The sequence below is a fragment of the Capra hircus genome, chromosome 3 (genome assembly GCF_001704415.2).
Source record: "Capra hircus breed San Clemente chromosome 3, ASM170441v1, whole genome shotgun sequence".
Taxonomy (NCBI): Eukaryota; Metazoa; Chordata; class Mammalia; order Artiodactyla; family Bovidae; genus Capra; species Capra hircus.
In genome coordinates, this window is record NC_030810.1 from 50,143,768 (window position 1) to 50,162,264 (window position 18,497).

The 18,497-nt window shown below is 37.0% G+C and overlaps 1 protein-coding gene and 1 pseudogene across 1 annotated transcript in view; one reads left to right on the plus strand and one right to left on the minus strand.

Moving 5' to 3' along the window:
• The window catches only part of LRRIQ3 (leucine rich repeats and IQ motif containing 3), a 204,074-nt gene that overhangs the window by 57,776 nt on the left and 127,801 nt on the right, over positions 1-18,497 (minus strand). The gene's annotated exons all lie outside the window — the stretch shown is intronic.
• LOC102175179 lies at positions 12,023-14,137 on the plus strand (annotated as a pseudogene).

Here is an 18,497-nt window from a genome sequence, read left to right on the forward strand (position 1 = left end):
ATTAAATAAACTCAGAATCTATAAGGTTACACTCTCTGGAGAAAGTCATAGAAACTATACAACTTTCTGAAAAAGAAAACAGAAATATTTCATAATGTAAATAAACACTTGCCTCTGTGTGAGGTAAACTGATAAAACTCATAGAGATCTCATCTACTTTGCTGGGCCATAGCTGCAAGTTCTTCAAGGGAAGAAAACACCTGGAAAGCCATGTCTGATGTCCCAGACCTATCCCTGCCTCATTTGAACCTCACAATTATTTGTATCCTTAGAATTATTAGTAACGTTTAAATTGGTCTATTGATGACAGAAACAATATGACATTTAACTTATATAATCATATATTATTTAAATTAGAACATGTTGAAGATTGAAAGGCAATATTAGTAATAATTATACCAAGACAGCAGACACTAATAGAGACTTTATAGAGCAATAAGTACATGGTCATGGTACAAACAACCATGGGTCATTCATTCAGTACTCTATTTGTTTATCTGGTAAATATTTTACAAGTTTTGGCTACTTGAAATATCACAGTGAGAAAGTAAACAGGGAAATATGGCCCTATGTAGGAGTTAAAATACTCAGCATATATAAAATATGAATTATTCTGGCTGGCCTTACAGTAACAACATAAGGATTAGAAAAATCATAGTATGACATAATTATGTGTCATTTCTAATTAAACATTAAAAAATCATATATTATCCTTATGGATAGTTTGCATACCCACATTCTATTTATCCATTTGCATACTTGTTGCCATGTAATTTGCCTTGCTCAGATAAATATAAACTTCATTTATATATTTATTTGAGATCTCTTAAGAGTACTCCATGTGGATATGATAAGCTGCCAAATGTTAAGGAAGACACAGAGACAGAAAATCCATCATTTTCAATAAATTCATATTTTGGCAAGGGGAAGATTGCTCAAAACAACCACAATAAAAAGTACAAATAGAGTGTTATGGAATGTATAAGATGAAGGCATTAATTGTTATTATTCAGGAGAACAAAAACTTAGTGTAAAAAACAAATGTAATTAAGGTACTGCAGAACAAGTGGATTTCAAAAGGCAAAAATGGACATATTTTCAGTTGGAGGAAAAAACATTTTAAGCACAGGAAAAATGTTATATTCTTGGAATTGTAAGTAGCACTTTATATGTAACTAGAACATAGACCCGGTAAGAAGAATAAGTACTGAGATAGCAGAGAATCTCTGGGAATACGTCCTCACAGGTTAAAATAAAACTATATCAAGAAAGATAACAAGCTGGACAAGAGATGCTACAAGAAGCAATATTAGACAGAATAAGAATTTCAATTCATTGAACTTACCAAAAAAGGGGGAATAAAACCAGTATAAAATAAAATAAGAATGAGAAAAAAGAGTAATAAAGTTTAGAAGTGAAAATCTTATGTAGGTGGATGATACAAATAGTAAAATGGATGTTACTAAAGAATAGTTCATGAGCTTGAAGATCAGACTGAACAATTTTCTGAAAGAATTCTGGGAAGGATGAAGAAATATAAAATTAGAAAGAAATGGAAAGATATAGAGAAGTAAAAGTGCTGAGGTAACTGGTTTCCTAGAAGATGAGAAAAAGAAAAATGGAGAGCAGAAAATATATGAACAAATAAATGTAAGATATGCTAAGTAGAAGGGAGAAAGAGTAAAATATGCATATAACCATGTTTACTTTTAATTTCATATATATGCTTGTGTGTGTGTGTGTGTATATATATATATATATAACCATATTATAGTAAAATTTAAGGGCAAAAGTCAGACAACTTTAAAAACTTCTAAAGGAACAAGAATAAAATGACATCACACTGCTTAGCAGCAACACTGAATGCAAGAAGACAATGGAGTGATAGTTTGAAAGTACAGGCATAACTCAGAGATACAGGTTCAGTTCCAGACCACCATGATAAAGCAGGCATCACAATAAAGTGAGACACACCAAGTTTTGGTTTCCCAGTGCATATAAAATTATATTTACACTATAGTATAGTCTATTAAGTGTGCAAAAGTATCATGTTGAAAAATGTATATATCTTAGTTAAAAGTACTTTATTACTAAAAACTGCTAACCATTATCTGAGATTTCAGCAAGTCACAGGGGATCTTGCCCTGATGTTGATGGCTGTTGGCTGGAGGGTGGTGGTTGCTAAAGGTCAGTATGGCTGTGGCAATTAAAATAAGATGGTAATGAAATTTACCTCTTCAATCTACTCTTCCTTTCACAAACAATTTCTCTATAACATATTTTCCCACGATCTGTGTGCTCAGTTACTTAGTTATGTCCGACTCTTTGCAACCCTATGAATTGTAGCCTGCCAGGTTCCTCTGTCCATGAGGATTCTCCATACAAGAATACTGAAGTGGTGTTGCTATGCCCTCCTCCAGGGGATCTTTCCAACCCAGGGATCGAACACAGGTCTCCCGCATTGCAGGAGGATGCTTTATGTCTGAGCCACCCACAGTAGAACTTTCAAAATTGAAGTCAATCCTCTGAAACCCTGCTGCTGCATTAGCCACTAAGTTTATGTAATATTCTAAATCCTTTTTGGTCATTTCCACCATCTTCACAGCATCTTCACCAGGTGTAGATTCCACCTCAATAAATCACTTTGCTCATCTGTAAAAAGCAATTCCTCATTTGTTCAAGTTTTATGGTAAGATTGAAGCAGTTCAGTGAGATCATTAGTCTCCACTTCTAATTCTTTTGCTATTTCCACAAAATCCGCAGTTACTTTCTTCCCTGAAGTCTTAAACCCTTCAAAGTCATCGAGGAGGGTTGGAATCAACTTCTTTCAAATGCCTATTAATGTTGGTATTTTGACCTCCTCCCATAAATCATAAGTGTCCTTAAGAGCATCTAGAATGGTGAATCCTTTCCAGGAGGTTTTCAATTTACTTTGAAAAGATCAGTCAGAGGAATTGCTAACCAGTGTAGCTACAGCCTTACAAAATGTATTTCTGAAAATAAGACTTGAAAGTCAAAATTACTTCTTGATAAATGGACCACAGAATATTATGGCATCAGAGTGACACTAATCTCACTGTACATCTCAATCAGAACTATTGCATGACCAGCTGCACTGTCAATGAGTAGTAAAATTTTGAAAGCAATCTTTTTTCCTTTTTAAGCAGTAGGTCTAAACAGTAGACTTAATATTCAGGAAAACATGTTACTGTCATCTAAGCTTTATTGTTCTAGTAAAAGAACACAGAGATGATTTAAGGTTGCAACTCTAAGAATCCTAGGATTTTTAGGATGGTAAATGAGCATTGGCTTCAACTTAAAGTCCCTAACTATGTTAGCCAATAATAAAAGAGTCATCCTGACCTTTGAATCTAAACATTGACTTTTCCTCGCCAACTACTAAAGTCTTCAAGGGCATCCTTTTCCAATATAAGGCTGTTTTGTCTGCATTAGAAATCTGTTGTTTAGTGTAGCCACTTTCACTAATTACCTTGGAAAGATCTTCTGGATAACTTGTTACAGCTTCTACATCAGCACTTGGCGCTTCATCTTCGACTTAAATTTTACAGAGATGGCTTCTTTCCTTCAACCTCATAAACCAAACTGTGCTAGCTTCAAACTTTTCTCCTGCAGCTTCCTCACCTCTCTTGTCATGCACAGGATTGAAGAGAGTTAGAGTCTTGCTCTGGATTAAGCTTTGGCTTAAGGGAATGTTGTTATTGACTTGATTTTCTATCCAGACCACTAAAACTTTCTAACTATCAGTAGTAAGGATGTTTCACTTTCTTATTATTCATGTGTTCACTGGAGTAGCATTTTTGGTGGCGGTGGTGTTTTAGTTGTTGAGTTGTGTCCGACTCTTTGAGACCCCATGAACTGTAGCCCACTAGGCTCCTCTGTCCATGGGATTCTCCAAGCAAGAATACTGGAGTGGGTTGCCATTTCCTTCTCCAGCAGCATATTTAATTTCCTTCAAAAATGCATCCTTTGCATTTACAATTTGGCTAACTGGTACAAAATGCCCAGCAAAACTTGCCATTCTCAATAAGCTTAATCATTTCTAGTTTTAAATTTTTTTAACTGAAATATAATTGATTTATAATGTTGTATTAGTTTCTGCTGTGTAGCAAAGTTATTCAGATGCTGCTGCTAAGTTGCTTCAGTCGTGTCTGACTCTTTGTGGCCCCATGGATCATAGCCCACCACACTCTTCTCTCCATGCAATTCTCCAGGCAAGAATACTGGAGTGAGTTGCCATTTCCTTCTCCCGGGGATCTTCCCTACCCAGGGATTGAACCTACAGTTCTTATGTCTCCTGCACTGGCAGACAGGTTCTTTACCACTAGTACCATCTGGAAAGCCCCACAGATATCTTTTTCATATTCTGTTTAAAACTAATTAGAGTATACTTGCTTTACAATGTTGTGCTTCTGCTATACAGCAAAGCAAAACTGCTCTGGATATGTGCATATTGCCTCTTTTTTGGATAACGCATATATGTAGAATCTATAAAAATGGCATACATGATCTTATTTGCAAAGCAGAAATAGACACAGATGTACAGAACAACATATGGATACCAAAGGGGAAATGGGGGCTGGGGTTAATTGGGAGATTGAGATTGATATATATACACTCTTGATACTATGTACAAAATAGAGAACTAATGAGAACCTACTGTTCCCTAGCACAGGGAACTCTACTCAATGCTCTGTGGTGACCTAAATCATTCCTAGCTATTGATTTATAGTTAGAGATGTGTGAATCTTCCTTTACTTGAACATTTAGAGGCCACTGTAGGGTTATTAATTGGCCTAATTTCACTATTTTTGTGTCTCAAGAAATAAGGGAAGCTCAAAGAGAGGTGGAGACACGGGTGAACGGTTGGTGGGTGGAGGAGTCAGAATGCATATGACAGCTATTGATTAAGTTAGTCATTTTTATGGGCATGGTTTGTGGTGTCCCAAAGCAATTACAATAGCAAGATCAAATATAATTACAGATCACCATAACAAATTTAATAATTACAAAGTTTGAAATACTGCAAGAATTACCAAAATGTGAAGCAGACACAAAGAGAGCAAATGTGGTTAGAAAAACCGTGTTTAGGAGACTTGCTTGATGTAGTTTTGCCATAAATCTTCAGTTGGTAAAAATGCACATTCACAAAGTGGGGAAAAAAAACAAAACAAAACAACAACTGAGGTATGCTTGTATAGAAAGAAAATAATCTTAAACATAGACTTAAAAATTTAGTCAACTTATTGTTCAAATGTGAGGTAAAAAATTAGTGTCTAGGATAAAAGGTGAAAGGTTTTCTACTATAGCCTCACGTAATAAATACTTCTGAAGAAAAGTGAGGTGCAACAAGTTAAGAAATAAATCAAGGAGATGCTGCAAAAGATATGGAAAGTAAGGTCAACAAATAACAAGATTTGTAGTTGCTTAAAAAAAGATTTCAAAATTAAAATTAAACAAAAATGACGCAACTAAAACCTAGGCAATATTAGGACTGGATCCTGGACAAATCAAAAACATTACACAACTGTTAAAACATGAATATGGTTCACAGATAAATTAATAGGATTGTATGAGAGTTAAAGTGTTAGGCACTCAGTCTTGCAAGACTCTTTGCAACCCTATGGACGGTCCGCCAGGTTCCTCTGTCCATGGAATACTCCAGGCAAAAATACTGGAATGGGTTACCATTTCCTTCTCCAGGGGATCTTCCTGACTGGAGGGACTGAACCTGGGTTTCTCACACTGCAGGCAGATTTTTTACCATCTGAACCACCAGTATGGTATGAATGTTAATTAAATTCCTGTTTTGATAACTGTGCTATGATTATATAAGATGGTAACATCTGGGGAACAGGTGAAGGGTATTTAGGATTAACTTGTAATATATGTGCCTTTTCTGCAATTTGAAATTATTTCAAAATAATAAGTCAAAGGAAAGGAAAAATATAGATACTTACTATGAAAAAACAAGAAAGTAAACAAGATTAGAACTGGAAAAAAGTAGAAGCTAGAAATAGGCCCAGTTATCTCAATAAATATAGTAAAAATAAATGGACTACAGAACTGGACCAGCAATTTCCTATTTTCATTATATATATATATATGTGTGTGTGTATATATATATATGTATATATGTATATATAAATTCAAAATGAAAGGATGAAAAAGTATATATGGAAAATTTAAACTAAAATATAGTTGAGCATATATACTAACATCAGACAACAAAATACGAAGAAAAAAACATTATTAGGAACAGAGAAGGTAAATAGATAATAATAAAAGGTTCAACTTACCAAAAATGTGTATCAATTATAATCAGGTAGGTACTTAATAAAATAACCTCAAAATGAGGAAAACAAAATTTGATAGAATTAAGAAGCAAATTCACAATTATAGTGGAAGATTTCAATATATCTCTTTCAATTCTTGGTTAAGTAGACAAAAGAAAAATCAGCAGATAGAAGTAATTGGATAATAAAAATAGAATATTTGGATAACTATGCAAAGTTTGATCCAATGGACTTAACAATTTGTCATAACTACTTTTTTTTACAAATATCAAAGAGTAGGTATAAGCTGGGATTGAAAAAGGTTCTTCTTATGAAAATCATGAAAGTTAAAAGACGCTGCTTCCTGTGGGATTGCAAAAGCACTCCTCTCACTCAGTACTCCCAGAATTGCTCATCTTTCATTTTAGAGGAAATGAATTAACTAGTGCAGAAAGGTGTGCATCACAAACACAATGGTATTACCTGATATTAACTAAATAGTAGAAAGAAACTGTCAAACTTCCTAATCTTTCAAAGTAAGGTTTATTGAACTCATACTTGAATATGGTCAGAGAAAGAAATTATACCAATCATTCTGAAAGGAAATCTTTATAGTGAAGAAAGGAGAAACACTGCTCAGTAGAAAAGTATTTCTCATCCTATATCACTTTGACTATATATTTGAATATATTATTGTATAGAAATTGGTAGAATGGTTTAAGATAATCCTAAATATAAAAATGCAATAATTGGAAAGCAACAGAAAATACTTAGTTAAAAAAATAAAAGTGATCTTTAATACTGAATTGATAAAATCTTATGCAAAAAAATAATACTAAACTGTTGAAGTAACATCAGTATAATTTCTAGCTGATTAAAATTGACCAATTTGTTAAAGCAAGTATAAGGTAATTGTCTGTGATTTAAATTTAAAAATATAGGGAGAAATGTTATTTTTTACTCTAATTCCGATGTTTTTAGATAAGTATAATGATTTTAGATAAGTAAGATACTCTTTAACTCTCATGGCTTTTTTTAAACATCAGGAATATTAGAATAAATAGGAAATAATTAATAGAATTTTATACAAAATGGGTGGTCCCACAATATTTGGAATGACAGAGGGAGTGACAGATTTTATTAGGCCTCATGGATTCAGATAGCTTAATCTAATACAACCATATTCCGATGCATATGATTTTAATTATTTCATAGTGATACATTTATGGTCCTCAGGAGGCATCATGGTGAAATAGAAAAGCCATTAGACTTTGAATCAGGAAACAGCCTGGGAACAGCAAAGCTCTGGCACTTATGGATTATTTGACCTTGAGTAAACTATCTTAGTTCTTTAAACTCACTTTCCTCATCTATAAAAGGGAAACAATAAATTAAATTAAATGTTACAATGTGACATTATCTGGGATGGTTAACACATTTTAATCTTCATGATCCACTGATGATGGCTACAAAAAGTATTCACTTGAGAAGGAAGTCAATCAGAATTCAGCATAATTTATAACTGACATTTTCCAAGGGTTAAAACTCCCTTGTCTCTAACAGAATATATGTTCCAAAACTTCATATTCCCTCCTTTTCACATTCTTATCTTACCTTCTTTTCACATATCTAATATAAATTGTGAATACTAGTCAGCTCAATTTAAAATATCAATGTTGATTTCAGATTTAAAAGAATAAGTTAAATTGTTTCAACATATTAATTTTTGCTTCCTCCCTGCAGCTGAGTACCATAATAAAAAAATGAAAAAAACATGTAAAGACAATGAGAAAGAAGGAAAGAAAATAGCAGTGACATATTAAAAAAATTGGAAGCAGGAAAGCAGATGAATAAAAGGTAATGGACAATAAATATTATAAAGTTTAAATTTACTGCAAGGAAACAAGAAGAAAGCTGATTCACAATACAGAACACTAAAAAGGCAGAGAATTGGAAACATGACTTAAATAATTGTTTTAAAGGCATAATTATGTCAACAGAACTTTTGGCAACCATATGTAACCAAGTGACTCTTCCATCCCTTTGTAGGAGATGGGAGATTAAAGATTCATTTTGCAGAAAAGTTAAACTAGAGAGATTCTATATTCAGGGACATAAGTACAGCTAAGGATTCCAGGGTACCTGACTGAAAAATTGGGGAATGAAGGTCATCATATCAAGTTTTGCAGAGAACTCAGTGCTCTATGGTGACCTAAATGGGAAGGAAATACAACAAAGAGGGGCTATATGTGTAAGTATGGCTGATTTACTATGCTGTACAGCAGAAATTGACACAGAAGTGTAAAGAAACTATATTCCAATAAAAAACATCAAATCTATGTGATATCAGTATACTAAGATAAGGAGAATAAGTTGCATCTATTAACTAAATTGCATCTATTAACTAGGAACTGTTCTTGTGTATTTTAGTGTGGATTTTAGAATTTTGATTACATAATTTAAAAAATAGAGTTAGAAGGAAAAACTCAGTAAATATTCCATAAAAGAGGGAAAATTAAGACAGGAGGAAATAGGTTATAAAAAGTAGGAAAGTAAGAGGACCAGTCCAAGAGGTCTGTCTGAATAATAGGGATTCTAGAAAGATAAAATGGATGAAATAAATACAAGAAAAATGCGTCAGAAAGATGGTAGACTAGGAATCTAAGAGAGTACCACCCATATCCTCAATCTTTCACAGGGAAATCAAATAAATAACTACAGAATGGCTAAAACAGCTTTATACAAGCTCTGGAAATGAGTTAATAATTTACAGCAATGAAGTAAGCATTCAGTTCAGAAAAAGCCACATTCAAAAGAGTCAGATATTTCAAGGGATCATTTAGATGTAGAAACATATGGCAGAAAATATATTTTATTAGAAAGATGATACTCATTAATATTTAATGAAAATATGTATTAGTAAATTGACAGAAAAGTAAGACATTTCATAACATCTTTATTTGCAGCTCCCTATTCAGTCTAATCACACAGACACAGCCTTGTCTAATTCAATGAAACCAAGCCATGTCGTGTGGGGCTACTCAAGATGGGCGGGATATGGTGGAGAGGTCTGATAGAATGTGGTCCACCGGAGAAGGGAATGGCAAACCACTTCGGTATTCTTGCCTTGAAAACCCCATGAACAGTATGAAAAGGCAAAATGATAGGATACTGAAACAGGAACTCGCCAGGTCAGTAGGTGCCCAATATGCTACTGGAGATCAGTGGAGAAATAACTCTAGAAAGAATGAACGGATGGAGCCAAAGCAAAAACAATACCCAGTTGTTTGTGACTGGTGATAGAAGCAAGATTCAAAGCTGTAAAGAGCAATATTGCAATATTGCATAGGAACATGAAACAAGGCAAATTGGAAGTAGTCAAACAGGAGATGGCAAGAGTGAACGTCAGCGAACTAAAATGGACTGGAATGGGTGAATTTAACTCAGATGACCATTATATCTACTACTGTGGGCAGGAATCCCTTAGAAGAAATGGAGTACCCATCATGGTCAAGAAGAGTCCGAAATGCTATACTTGGATGCAGTCTCAAAAATGACAGAATGATCTCTGTTCATTTCCAAGGCAAACCATTCAATATCACAGTAATCCAAGGCTATGCCCCAACCAGTAACACTGAAGAAGCTGAGGTTGAATGGTTCTATGAAGACCTACAAGACCTTTTAGAACTAACACCCAGAAAAGATGTCCTTTTCATTATAGGCGACTGGAATGCAAAAGTACGAAGTCAAGAAATACCTGGGGTAACAGGCAAATTTGGCCTTGGAATACGGAACAAAGCAGGGCAAAGACTAATAGAGTTTTTCCAAGGGAACGCACTGGTGATAGCAAACACCCTCTTCCAACAACACATGAGAAGATTCTACACATGGACATCACCAGATGGTCAACACTGAAATCAGAGTGATAATATTCTTTGCAGCCAAAGATGAAGAAGCTCTATATAGTCAGCAAAAACAAGACCAGGAGCTGACTGTGGCTCAGATCATGAACTCCTTATTGCCAAATTCAGACTTAAATTGAAGAAAGTGGGGAAAACCACTAGACCATTCAGGTATGACTATGACCTAAATCAAATCCCTTATGATTATACAGTGGAAGTGAGAAATAGATTTAAGGGACTAGATTTGATAGATAGAGTGCCTGATGAACTATGGACAGAGGTTCGTGACATTGTACAGGAGACAGGGATCAAGACCATCCCCATGGAAAAGAAATGCAAAAAAGCAAAATGGCTGTCTGAGGACACCTTACCAATATCCGTGAAAATAAGGGAAGTGAAAAGCAAAGGAGAAAAGGAATATAAGCATCTGAATGCAGAGATCCAAAGAATAGCAAGGAGAGATAAGAAAGCCTTCCTTCCTCAGCAATCAATGCAAAGAAATAGAGGAAAACAATAGAATGGGAAAGACTAGAGATCTCTTCAAGAAAATTAGAGATATCAAGGGAACATTTCATGCAAAGATAGGTTTGATAAAAGACAGAAATGGTATGGACCTAACAGAAGCAGAAGATATTAAGAAGAGGCGGCAAGAATACACGGAAGAACTGTACAAAAAAGATCTTCACAACCTGGATAATCACGATGGTGTGATCACTCATCTAGAGCCAGACATCCTGGAATGTGAAGTCAAGTGGGCCTTAGAAAGCATCACTATGAACAAAGCCAGTGGAGGGGATGGAATTCCAGTTGAGGTATTTCAAATCCTGAAGGATGATGCTGTGGAAGTTCTGCACTCAATATGCCAGCAAATTTGGAAAACTCATCAGCGGCCACAGGACTGGAAAAGGTCAGTTTTCATTCCAATCCCAAAGAACGGCAATGCCAAAGAATGCTCAAACTACCGCACAACTGCACTCATCTCACACGCTAGCAAAATAATGCTCAAAATTCTCCAAGCCAGGCTTCAGCAGTTCGTGAACCGTGAACTTCCAGATGTTCACGCTGGTTTTAGAAAAGACAGAGGAACCAGAGATCAAATTACCAACATCCGCTGGATCATGGAGAAAGCAAGAGAGTTCCAGAAAAAATCTATTTCTGCTCTATTGACTATGCCAAAGCCTTTGACCGTGTGGACCAAAATAAACTGAGGAAAATTCTGAAAGATATGGGAATACCAGACCACCTGACCTGCCTCTTAAAGAAACCTATATGCAGGTCAGGAATCAACAGTTAGAGCGGGACATGGAACAACAGACTGGTTCCAAATAGAAAAAGGAGTACGGCAAGGGTGTATATTGTCACCCTGCTTATTTAACTTCTATGCAGAGTACATCATGAGAAACGCTGGGCTGGAAGAAGCGCAAGCTGGAATCAAGGTTGCTGGGAGAAATATCAATAACCTCAGATATGCAGATGACACAACCCTTAAGGCAGAAAACGAAGAGGAACTAAAAAGCCTCTTGATGAAAGTGAAAGAGGAGAGTGAAAAAGTTGGCTTGAAGCTCAACATTCAGAAAATGAAGATCATGGCATCTGGTCCCATCACTTCATGGGAAATAGATGGGGAAACAGTGGAAACAGTGTCAGACTTTATTTTTGGAGGCTCCAAAATCACTGCAGATGGTGATTGCAGCCATGAAATAAAAAGATGCTTACTCCTTGGAAGGAAAGTTATGAGCAACCTAGATAGCATATTCAAAAGCAGAGATATTACTTTGCCAACAAAGGTCCATCTAGTCAAGGCTATGGTTTTTCCAGTCGTCATGTATGGATGTGAGTGTTGGAATGTGAAGAAAGCTGAGTGCCGAAGAATTGATGCTTTCGAACCGTCGTGTTGGAGAAGACTCTTGAGAGTCCCTTGGACTGCAAGGAGTTCCAACCAGTCCATTCTAAAGGAGATCAGTCCTGGGTGTTCTTTGGAAGGAATGATGCTAAAGCTGAAACTCCAGTACTTTGGCCACTTCACACGAAGATTTGACTCATTGGAAAAGACTCTGATGCTGGGAGGGATTGGGAGCAGGAGGATAAGGGGACGACAGAGGATGAGATGGCTGGATGGCATCACCGACTCGATGGACATAAGTTTGAGTGAACTCCAGGAGTTGGTGCTGGACAGGGAGGCCTGGCCTGCTGCAGTTCATGGGGTAGCAAGGAGTCGGACATGACTGAGCAACTGAACTGACCTGAACTGAACTGATTCCTTTTCCAGTGTGGTGAAGTAGAGTTGGTAGCAATCAACCCATTGTCAGTTCTCTTACTTTCTTTGGAAGGAACAGAGTAGAATTTGTTTGGAATGTTCTAGCTTGTTTTGGGGCTGCCTGATTGACTAGTTTGTCTCTCACTTGACCTAAAGATCAGAATAGAAATGGAAATAAAGATTCCAGGCTAGAAACCAAAGAAACAGTGGTGAACACTGTAAAAACTGCAGGGAACTGCTGATCCACAGACCCCAGGGGAAAGCAGTGTGGACTGGGAAACACAAATCGAAAATCTGAGATCCCAAAATAAAGCTGGGTAGCTACTCTTTGGGAAATCAAGACATTTCACCTGGGGACATAAAACAAAAATAAACAAATGGGACCTAATTAAACTTAAAAGCTTTTGCACAGCAAAGGAAACCATAAAACAAAAAGACCTATAGGATCAGAGAAAATATTAGCAAATGATGTAACTGACAAGAGATTAATCTCAAACTAAAATATACAAACAGCTCATATAACTCAATAAACAAACAAGTAAAACAATCCAATCAAAAAATGGGCAGAACAGAGAAATGGCTGGCTTCAGAGGCTGAGTATAGCTGGAGGTTATGGAGGTGGGAAGATTCTGCACTTTGGTGTAAATTTAACTTGATCAGGGATCATTTCTCAGATTCAAGTTAGAAGTGAGAGTTCAGATAAGTGAGGTTCCCATTGCTGCTTTGAACACCTCAGAAGGGGAGAATGGATTTATTAGAGATGAAAGAGAAGTTTGCTATGAGTCAAAAACAAGAAAAGGTCCAGCACTAGGGCTCCTGCTCCTTCTCCTACCAAATGCAAAGATCACTCTGATAAAACTCAAGGATCGCTCTAGAGATACAGTGACCACCAAGGAGTCAGGAGAGAAGGATCATGACTGGTATGAAACTCAAAAGTGGTGCAGTGCTTCCAGTGGTAGCAGCAGCACCAGGTCTCAGTTGGCTCCATCTCCAGTTTGGGCCCCAGCACGGGCTCCAGCAGCAGCTCCGGCTCATCCTCAGCCTCCAGCCTCTCAGAAGTTCCAGCATACCCTGCATCTCCAGCTCCAGCAGCACCTCTGCGTCTCAGAGTCCTTCTCAGGGCAAATATGACAACAGGTGGGGCTCCCCCTCCAAATTCAAACCTCCCAAAAGAGAAGAAAATGAAAAGAAACGGCAGAAACCTTCCCCCAAACCCACCAAAGTGCACATCAGGAGGCTCACCATGAATGTGACCAAGGATCACATCATGCCGATACACTCCAACTCTGGGAAAATTGATGACTGACAGGTCTGTGGAAAGGATGCACCTCCACCTGTCTAAAGACAACACATAAATGGAGTTTGAGAATCCAGATGAGGTGGAAAAGACACTGAAGCACATGGATGGAGGACAAATCGATGGTCAGGAGAGCACTGCCACCGCTGTGCTGGTCCCCTGGCCTCAGCCAGCTCCACCGGCAATTCCAGTCAGTCCTCTCAGGAGAATGCTACTACCACCTCCCACATGGCACAGGTCACTCCCATGGATGAGGAGAAGGTCGCTTTCCCCTTGGCACAGGGCCTCTTTGCAAAGGCAAGCCTGCTCCTCCTGTGGCCCGCCAAAGGACCCACTCCAGCTCCGACTGTTCCCTATAAGCAGGGCCACTGAAGTCCTGCCCCTGTGACTTGTATCCCATCCAACACACTCTGGTCACTTTTCTAGCCAAAGGAGTATTGCCAGGAAAGAAATCCCTCACTTGGGGGCAGGCTTCGAAGGTGAAGCAACCAACTGAGATATTTCCTCTGTCAGCATGATTTGGGTTGCAGGCATGTTGTTGGTTTGGGGTTGTGCTTATAAGGATGACCTCTAATTTTCTGGCTAGAAAGATTTCACACTTCTAGTTCCTGAGAGTTAGTTCAATGGCAAAGTCAGCAGGGATGAACAGAGGGCTTCAAGTGGTATTACAGCTCCAGGTGGGAGCTTGTTTTGCCATTCCACAGATGATCTGGGGCCCCTCTGGTGGTCTGGTCAGGCCCTAACCTGCTGGCCTGCAGAGTCCTACGGGAAACGGAATGCTTTTACACAACTGCCTTTCCTGTTAGCCTGACCCTGTTTCCCTGCTTGAGTCCTCTGATCTCTAGGGTCAAATACTGCCTGTTATCTGCCCAAAATGATTCTTTTCACATGTACTCATGTGTATACACATGTGTGCACACAAACACACCCACATCTCCCTTTCTTTCTGAAATGGTGAGTAAGTTGCAAGCCAGTTCGATAGGTCATCACAAAACCCCCTGTGGTTTTAGTATTCATGGAGGCTGTGCAAGTTACCTTGGCAACATGTACATCCTTTTCTGGCTTTTCTTGTACAGTCAGTATTACCAATTTTCTGTTTTGAGTTTTTTAACTTTGCAGCATTTTAGATAATGCTGTGTTTCCATTTTGTTGTGTAGAATAAAATAATTGTGTTGAATAAACCTAAAATTAGAGTGCAAAAAAAATGGGTAGAAGATCTAAATAGACATTTCTCCAAAGAATACACATACAGATGGCCATGTGGTACCTAAAAAGATAGTCAACATTGCCAATTATTAGAGAAGTTCAAATCAAAACTACAGTTAGGTATCATCTCACACCAGTTGGAATAGCCAACATAAAAAAAGTCTATAAATAATAAATGCTGAAGATGGTGTGGAGAAAAAACAAACCACTACATTGTTTATGGGCATGTAAACTGGTAAAACCACAATGAATGGTATGGACGATCCTTAATAAACTAAAAATAGAGCTACTATATGATCCCACAATCCCATTCCTAGGCATATATCTGGAGAAAGACATAATCTGTAAAGATACATCCAACCCAATGTTCATCGAAGTACTATTTAAAATTGTCATGACATGGAAGCAACTTACGTGTTCATCAACAGATGAATTGAAAAGTAGATGTGGCATGTATATTTTATATATATATACATATATATAGAATATTATATATAATGTAATATTGCTGCTGCTGCTGCTAAGTCGCTTCAGTCATGTCCGACTCTGTGCGACCCCATAGATGGCAGCCCACCAGGCTCCCCCGTCCGTGGGATTCTCCAGACAAGAACACTGGAGTGGGTTGCCATTTCCTTCTCCAATGCATGAAAGTGAAAAGTGAAAGTCAAGTCGCTCAGTCGCATCCGACTCTTAGCGACCCTATGGACTGCAGCCTACCAGGCTCCTCCACCCATGGGATTTTCCAGGCAAGAGTACTGGAATGAGGTGCCATTGTAAAAAAGAATAGAATAACGTGATTTGTAGCAAAATGGACAGACCTAGAGATTATCATAAATGAAGCAAGCCAGACAAAGAAAGGCAAACAGCAAATGATATCACTTATACATGGAATCTAAAAAAATGACACAAATGAACTTATTTAGGAAATGGAAATAGATACACAGACATAGAAAACAAACTTAAGGTTACCAAAGGGAAAAGGGTGGGAGAGGTGGGATTCACTGACCCAGACAGGATGCATGTCCAGAAAAGACCAAAGAAAGCCTTAAGGATATTCACCTTGGGTTAAACTCAAGTTTAATGGGTTCACTAACTAGTAAGAGGGAGAAGGCAATGGCAACCCACTCCAGTACTCTTGCCTGGAAAATCCCATGAATGGAGGAGCCTGATAGGCTGCAGTCCATGGGGTCGTGGAGAGTTGGACATGACTGAGTGACTTCACTTTCACTTTTCACTTTCATGCATTTGAGAAGGAAATGGTAACCCACTCCAGTGTTCTTGCCTGGAGAATCCCAGGAATGGGGAAGCCTGGTGGGCTGCCATCTATGGGGTCGCACAGAGCTGGACACGACTGAAGGGACTTAGCAGCAGCAGTAGCAACTAGTAAGAGATTTCCATGCAAGTCTGCAAAGACTGGAACATGTGACTATTTTACAAATGTCATATTTTCAACAAGGCATACAAAGGAAATGAGGAACAAGGCCTATTCAAAGGACAAAAAATAAATACTCAGAAACTTTCCCCAAAGAAACATTCATATCAACTTTATTGGACCCCAAAAGTTTTAAAACAACACTTTTAAAATTCGCTCAAAGATATGAAGGAAAATATAGACAAAGAAGCAAAGGAAATAAGGAAAACAATCCATGAATAAAATATCAATGAAGGCATGGAAATAATCAAAGAAACAGAATTGGAGGGGGCAGAAAAATAAAACAACCAAACTGAAAAGTTTACTGTGCACTGGTTAGTCCTTCAGTCATGTCTGACTCTTTGTAAGCCTATGGACTATAGCCTGCCAGGCTCCTCTGTGCATGGGGAATCCCCAGGCAAGAATACTGGTATGCATTGCCAGTCCCTTCTTCAGGAAATCTTCCCACCCCAGGGTCTGACCTCAGGTCTCCTGCATTGCAGGTAGATTCTTTACCATTTGAAGCCAGCAGGAAAGCCCAAAAAGTTCATGAGAAGGGTTCAAAAATAGACCTTTAAAAAAGAAAGCAGAATCAGCAAAATTTAAAGATGTCATTTGAAATAACTGAGCCTGAGGAACAAAATGAAAAGAGAATGAAGATTAAGTGAACAGAGACTAAAAACCTTATAAAATCCCATAAAATGTTCTAATATATTCATTACGGAATTCCCAGAAAAAGAAGAAAGGAGCAGAAAGGTTATTTGAAGAAAAATTGGCTGAACTCTCAAATTTGAGGAAATATATGAATTTGCAAATCAAAGAAGCTCTATGAATCCCAAGGAAGATAAACAAAATGAGACTCATATTGAAAGACAGAATAAAAAAAACTGTCAAAAGTCCCAAACGAGGTGAGAAATTTGAAAGCCAAAAGAGAAAGTGAGTCATCACATACAAAGGATTTTCAATAAGACAACCAGCAAATGCATCAGCAAAAACTTTACAATTGAGAAGGAAGTGGGATGATATATTTAAAATGCTGAAATTAAAAAAAAAAGGTGTCCACTGAGAATTTTATATTTAGTAAAACTACCTTTGATAGTCAATTTTATATGACAATTTAGGCCATGGTACTCAGATGTTTGGTCACACATTATTCCAGATGTTTTTGTGAAGGTAAATTTTGGACAATATTAACACTTAACCAGTAGACCTTGAGTAAGGATATTCTATAATAAAATAAAGACATGAAAGACATTATATAATAAAATAAAGATGTATAACAAAATAAAGGCATTACATAAAAGAGGGTGAGTTAATCAACAAAACATAATAATTATGAACACACATGTGTCAGACTTCAGATGCACAAAATATATGATGCAAACATTTACAGAATTGAAAGCAGACATAAACATCTCTGCAATAAATGGTAGGAGACTTCAGTGCCTCACTTTCAATACAGGATAGAACAACAGAGAGATCAAAAAGTAAATGGAAGATTCAAACAAAACTATAGATCAACTGGACCTAACAGACATATGCAAAACACTCGGTCAACTGCAGCAGAATATACATTTTTCTCAAGTGTATATGGGACATAATCCAGGATACACAATATGTAAGGCCATAAGACAAGTTTTAAAAAATGTTAAAATACTGAAATCATACCAAATGTATTTTGAAATCATAAGGGAATGAAAAAATCAACAGCATAAGGAAAAATGGAAAATTCATAAATCTGTGAAAGTTAAATGGCATACTCTTAAAGAGCCAATAAGTCAGAGAAGAAATCACAATGTAAAGTATAAAATATCTTGAGGCAAATAAAAATGCATGCACAGTATACTGAAACTTATGGGATGCAGCAAAATTAGTGCCAAGAAGCAAGAATAAAGTGTAAAGTGATCACATTACAGAAAGAGAAAGATTGGAAGTAAACAAACTATATAGCTTATGGAATTAGAAAAAGAAGAATGAACTAAACTCAAAGCTAGCAGAAAAAAAGGAAATATTAAATACTAGCATAGAAATAACAAAAGAGAATTATAAAAACAACAGAAAAAAAAAAAACCAGAAAACAGGATTTGCTTCTTCAAAAAAGTAAGCAAAGTTTGTAAAACTGTATCTAGAA